This window comes from Ahaetulla prasina, chromosome 2, assembly GCF_028640845.1.
Source record: "Ahaetulla prasina isolate Xishuangbanna chromosome 2, ASM2864084v1, whole genome shotgun sequence".
In the NCBI taxonomy this organism is placed as follows: domain Eukaryota; kingdom Metazoa; phylum Chordata; class Lepidosauria; order Squamata; family Colubridae; genus Ahaetulla; species Ahaetulla prasina.
The window spans coordinates 216,696,615-216,702,614 of record NC_080540.1 but is presented as its reverse complement, the minus strand read 5'-3'; positions in this window follow the sequence as shown (position 1 = coordinate 216,702,614).

Here is a 6,000-nt window from a genome sequence, read left to right as displayed (position 1 = left end):
GATCCGCTCTACAGTGACTTCATCATAGCACCTACTCACCCAAAGCCAATAAAGAATGACTAAGCCAGCTATCAATAGAAAAGAGGAACCACTGCGGCAGCCTTCAGACCAGCTAGTCAGCGGTCTGCAATGGTTCTGTTCCCAAAAATGATCTCAGCTATGCATGACTAGAAAGGCTCAATGCAATGGGCCTTAATGAGAAGACTATATTTATGCAACGAATAGGGCCATTGCGGTGAGTTTGAGCCTGTTGTTATCATGTCTCACTGGTCCCCAATAGCAAAGTTGTCCTCTATAATAGCAGTCCCCTTTTTGGCTCTGCCATGTGGCATCGTTGGTGGCGTTGGTTGGGTGGGAGGGGATAGTTTTGCATGTACACCCTAATCAGTAGTGGGTTCCACTTATCTTCGCTACTGGTTCGGAATCGGGAGTGCACGCCTGTGCGCACATGCTTTGAACTGGGGCGAACCGGTAGAAACCCACTGCTGAACCTAATCCCACACATGAGCAAATAATGCTTCCCATGCTTGCCCACTGCTTATGCTGCTCAATTCCAAACAGGGCTTGGACCAGTATCAGTCTGTAGCCCAGGGTTGGGGACCTCTGCTCTATATCAAAGTAATCCTCTCATCTTTATTGATATCTTTATAGCACCAAGTTAAGTTATTTTTCCTATCCCGGGCATGTATAATATTCTTCATGTGCCTATATTATACTTAAATAATAGTTCTTCTACTGATAATAGAATGTAATAGATTTTGCTATTGTATTGACTTCACTGCTTTAATGTTCTAAATAATGTTATGATCTGTCCAGAGAATTTTAAATATTGGATGGAATGATGATGATGACGATGAACTCTTTTATTCAGTAAACATGAAATTTAGTCAACTGAACATTTAAAAATGTATCATAAATATCATTGACTGGCGCTGATGGCTGATGCTGGTTGCTGCCAGCATCCTAGGTGTCGTGTCCCACTCCTCCGCTGACGGCTGGGTCCGGGAAATCCGAATCAGGCTTGCCTCTGCAGCTCTGCCCAAAGTCCTAGCAAAGTCCTCAGAGCAGGCAGGAGACCAGTAAGTGACTTCAGCAAGATAAGTTTGACTTTTGCCTGACTCAGAGACTGCCAGAAAGTAGCTCCTTTATATAGGCCATGGGGTGTGGCTCCATGACTCAGCACTCATTAAGGCCTGCCCCTCCCTTCCCTCTGTTGCCTCCGCCTCTCCAATCTTCTGATGCGAGGGTCACTCCAATCAGCTGTTCTTGGGAGTAAACCCTCCTCAGGCTCACCTGCTGTGGATGAGGGGGAGGGGTCTAGCTGCTCCGTTTGCCTGGGCATGGAGTCAGGGCTGGGGCAGGGAGATGCTCCTTCTTCTGCAGTTTGTGGGGGCATGGAGCCAGGACTTGGGCCGGAAGGCATACATTCCTCAGTGTTGGGGAGCAGGTAAGAAGGCCCCGGCTGCTCTGAGGGCGGGCAAGACACAACACTAGGTCTCTGATGGCGAACCTATGGTACACGTGCCACAGGTGGCATGTGGAGCCATATCTGTGAGCATGAGAGCCGTTGCCCTAACTCAGTTCCAGTGCACATATGTATGCCTCCCACTCCACCCCTCCCCTCCCAGGAGTCTCCACGTGGCCCGTTTTGGATACTAGGTAAGTACAGGGCTCAAGTGAAGGCTCTGGGAGGGTGCTTTTGGCCTCCACAGCAGGGATCTCCAACCTTGGTCCCTTTAAGACTTGTGGACTTCAACTCCCAGCTGGCTGGCTGAGGAACTCTGGGAGTTGAAGTCCACAAGTCTTAAAGGGACCAAGGTTGGAGACCCCTGCTCCAGAGGGCCTCCAGAGGGGTGAGGGAGGCCATTTTTGCCCTCTCCAGGCTCCAAGAAAGCAGGCCTCCTGGGCCCATCAGAAGTCAGGAAACAGACCGTTTCCGGTCTCCAGAGGCTTCATGGAGGCCTGCTAGGCCCAAAATGGGGCATAGGGGGTGTCGTGCGCACATGCACGGGAGAGCATGAGGGTGCACGCTTGCGTAGGGGGGGGGTGAGGCACAGGGGGCATTGAATTATGGGTGTGGGCACGCGCTTTTGGCACCCAAGAAAAAAAAGGTTCGCCATCACTGTCCTAGGTGAGGATGATGATGATGATGATTTCATATTCAGAGGAGATCTTCTAGGTTGGCCAATACTGATGCTGCTACATCCATATTTGACTTTGGATGGGGTTCCACTTCCTCATTCAAGGATACTATACAATTTGAGGGCGTTTATGGACTCACAGCTCTTGCTCAATGAATAGGGGGGCAGTTTTGGCCAGGAAGGTTTTTGTCCAGCTTCATCTGATTCACCAGTTGCACTCTTTCGTAGATCAGGGAGGCCCTTCAGACCAGTCACCTCATGGCTTGATTACTGCAATATGTTTACATGGAGCTGCTCCTGAAGTCCACCTAAAAACTCCTGCTGCTCTGTAATGGAGCAGCAATGATGTGCAGCAACATACTTGGTATTCCCATGTAACAATTCAGCTTCCTGAGTTTCACGACTTGCCAGTTTCCTTCTAATTGCAATTCAAGGTGCTAGTTGTTGCTGTCGTGTCCCACTCCTCCGCTGACGGCCGGGTCAGGGAAATCCGAATCAGGTGTGCCTCTGCTGCTCTGCCAAAGTCCTAGCAAAGTCCTCAGGGCAGGCAGGAGACCAGAAAGTGACTTCAGCAAGATATGTTAGACTTTGCCTGACTCAGAGAATGCCAGAAAGCAGATCCTTTATATAGGCCATGGGGTGTGGCTCCATGACTCAGCACTTATCCAGGCCTGCCCCTCCCTTCCTTCTGTTGCTTCCGCCTATCAAGTCTTCTGACGTGAGGGTCACTCCAGTCGGCAGCTGTTGGTAATAGACCTCCCTCAGGCTCACATGCTGTGGAGGAGGGGGAGGGGTCTAGTTGCTCCGTTTGCCTGGGCATGGAGCCAGAGCTGGGGGCTGGAGGTATTTCTTCCTCTTCAGCCTGTCTGGGCATGGAGCCAGGGCTGGGGCTGGGAGGCATACTAGAACATTCCTCCGTGTTCGGAAGCAGATAAGAAGACCCCAGCTGAGGTGAGATTGGACGAGACACAACAGTTGCTACCTATAGAGCCCTCTATGGCATAAAGCCTGGTTATTTGAGTGACCGCCTGTCTCCCATAGTATCTGCTCAGCTGGGTTAATCAGCTGGTTTAATCTGGTAGGGTTGGTGCACTCCAGGTTCTATCATTTAGGCAATGCCATCTGTCTGCACCCTGGAAGCATGTTTTTTTGGATATAGTCCATCTCACTTTCCAAACATTTAATTGCAATTATTATTATTTTTCTGTAGGGGAAGTTAAAGAGGTTAAGACTTAAGTGGGGGGGGGGAGACAATGAAGAAAGAAGGAGACACAAAAACTAAAATAAATTACATAAAAGTGTAATTTATTTATTATTTATTTGTTAACAAGTATAAGGAAACAAGTAACACAATAGACATAGACATGGACTCATGAAAAAAATTGGCACACAAAAAAGGATATAAATAGGCAAAACATAGCCATAAATTCATAGAATGATTACATATAAATGGGGACAGTAGGACAGGGATGATAGGCACGCTGATGGGCTTATGCATGCCCCCTTAGGGACCTTATGCATGCCCCCTTAGGGACCTTAAGAAACACAAAAGGTCCACGGTGGACAGTTTACGGTGAAAGGTATGGGGATTAGAGAGGCTAACAATAGGATCAGGTAGAGTGTTCCAGACATTTACGGAAATCATATTTCCTACAATCAAGATTAGAGCGATTTACATTGAGTTTGAATCTATTGATAGCCCTTGGGTTATTACGGTTGAAATTAAAGTACTCATTTACAGGTAGAATGTTTTGGTAAATAATCTTATGAACTAAGCGTAGGTCAGAAGGTAGATGGCATAGTTCGTAATTAACAGACTAGATCTACTTTGATGTGTTTTATGCAGGAGTACTTGAAAAAAAATCAAAGGTACAAAATGATGGCTGTTATTGTCTATTAAGCCCAGGAAATATCAGACTAATGGCTTACATGTAGTTATTTTGCATTACATGTCGTTATTTCTATGAAAACAGATGCACCCATAATTTATTGCTCTTCCTAAAAATATATCTTGCTATTGAGAATCAGCAAGATAAGATAACATCAGGCTCAAACCCAGAACAATGGTCCCATTTGTTGCATAAATTTAGTCTACTAGTGGGAGGAAGACTCATGTCCATTGTAGGGAGCTACTTACCATGTCTGTCTGTCTGTCATCTGATTTTTAAACATATGTATGTATATTATACCCCTCCAAAAAAGTCAGAATTTACATAAAAATTGGGAGGGGTGGGTTGAAGGTTTCAAATAAAGCCTTTCTTTCTTTCTTTCTTTCTTTCTTTCTTTCTTTCTTTCTTTCTTTCTTTCTTTCTTTCTTTCTTTCTTTCTTTCTTTCTCTTTCTTTCTTTCTTTCTTTTCTTCCTTCCTTCCTTCCTTCCTTCCTTTCTAAAAAATAAAACTTCACTATTAAGTAAACAAACTTTTGCTCATGCAGTGGGACTTCACATCCCTTTCCTCTCTGTCTCTGCTCTGGTTTGGTTCTGGCCATGGACAGTAAGTCTGCTCTTAACCTGCTTAAGAATTAAGGATGATATAATCTTGGGATAAGGCCAGGAAATAGTTAAAATTACAAGTTAAAAAAAACGTCAGGTTAGATGTCAGGTGGAACCTCCTGGTTTATGAGCTTATAGCAAGGCTATCAAGTGCAGTGGTCTTCAAACAGAGGTGGTCATCTGTCAGAGATGATACCCTGAGCAAAGTGTTGGGCTAGATAAGTGTATCTCAATAATGGCAACTCTGAGAAAGTTGGACTCTCAGAATTCCCTACCCACTTGAAAAACAGTGGATCAGGGATCTCAGAGCTTGGCAAGACTTATTTATTTATTTTATTTATTAATCATATTTATATACCGCCCTATCTCCCGAAGGACTCAGGGCGGTTTACAGGCACTTAAAAAACACAGACACCGTCGATGACAAGCCGGAAGATGGCAAGTTAAAATCCCCCATGACTAAAAGTCTGGGGGTCTCAACTTCCACCCCAGCCAGCACCTCCAGGAGCTCGGGCAGGGCGGCTGTCACGCAGCAAGGAGCCAGGTACGTGACCAGCAAGCCCATCTGACACCTATGACCCCACCTCACAAAGAGGGATTCACACCCGGCAATCTGAGGTACAGTGGTCTCCCTCGGCTCTAGACTCTCTTTAATAACAACCGCCACCCCCCCACCCCTACCCTGGGCCCTCGGCTGATGGAATGCACGGAAACCCGGCGGGCACATCTCGACCAGGGGCACGCCCCCTTCAGTGCCCAACCAGGTCTCCGTAACGCCTATAATATCCGCGGCACCCCCCTGAATCAGATCATGTATTAGGGGGGCCTTATTGGCCACGGACCGTGCATTGCATAACATCAGACGAAGGCCCAGGCTCTGAGGGTCTTGACCATCCAGGGAACCGGAGAAGGAGGGGATCGGGCGCGATCGCCTGCAGACATCGAGCGCCCCCAGAACGATACGGTCCCCCTTCCGCCATATCTGCCCCTCCCACTTACCGTGCAAATGGAACCACCCTCACCAAAAGGAACGCAATCCCCCCCTATAACCTCCGAACCCATTACTGAACCGCCACGAGCACGCGCAAGGACTGGCTCCCCACCCGGCGGGCTATTCCCAATACCCGCCCTAACCCTCCCACCCCTCCCGACGGGTTCTCTCCCTACCCGTCAATCCCTCCCCTCCCAACCCTTAAAATCCCCATTAAAAGTCCCCTTAAAAAATCTCTTAAAACAACTAATTAAAAAGCCCCTAAGCCTCCTATTTTTAGCATGCCACCTCTCGGGGCTCCAAAGCCCGTCCTCAAGGTGGGCCCTCGATAGTATGGAGGGCCAAACCCGCGAGAGAGGGGCATCTCGCAGGGCAA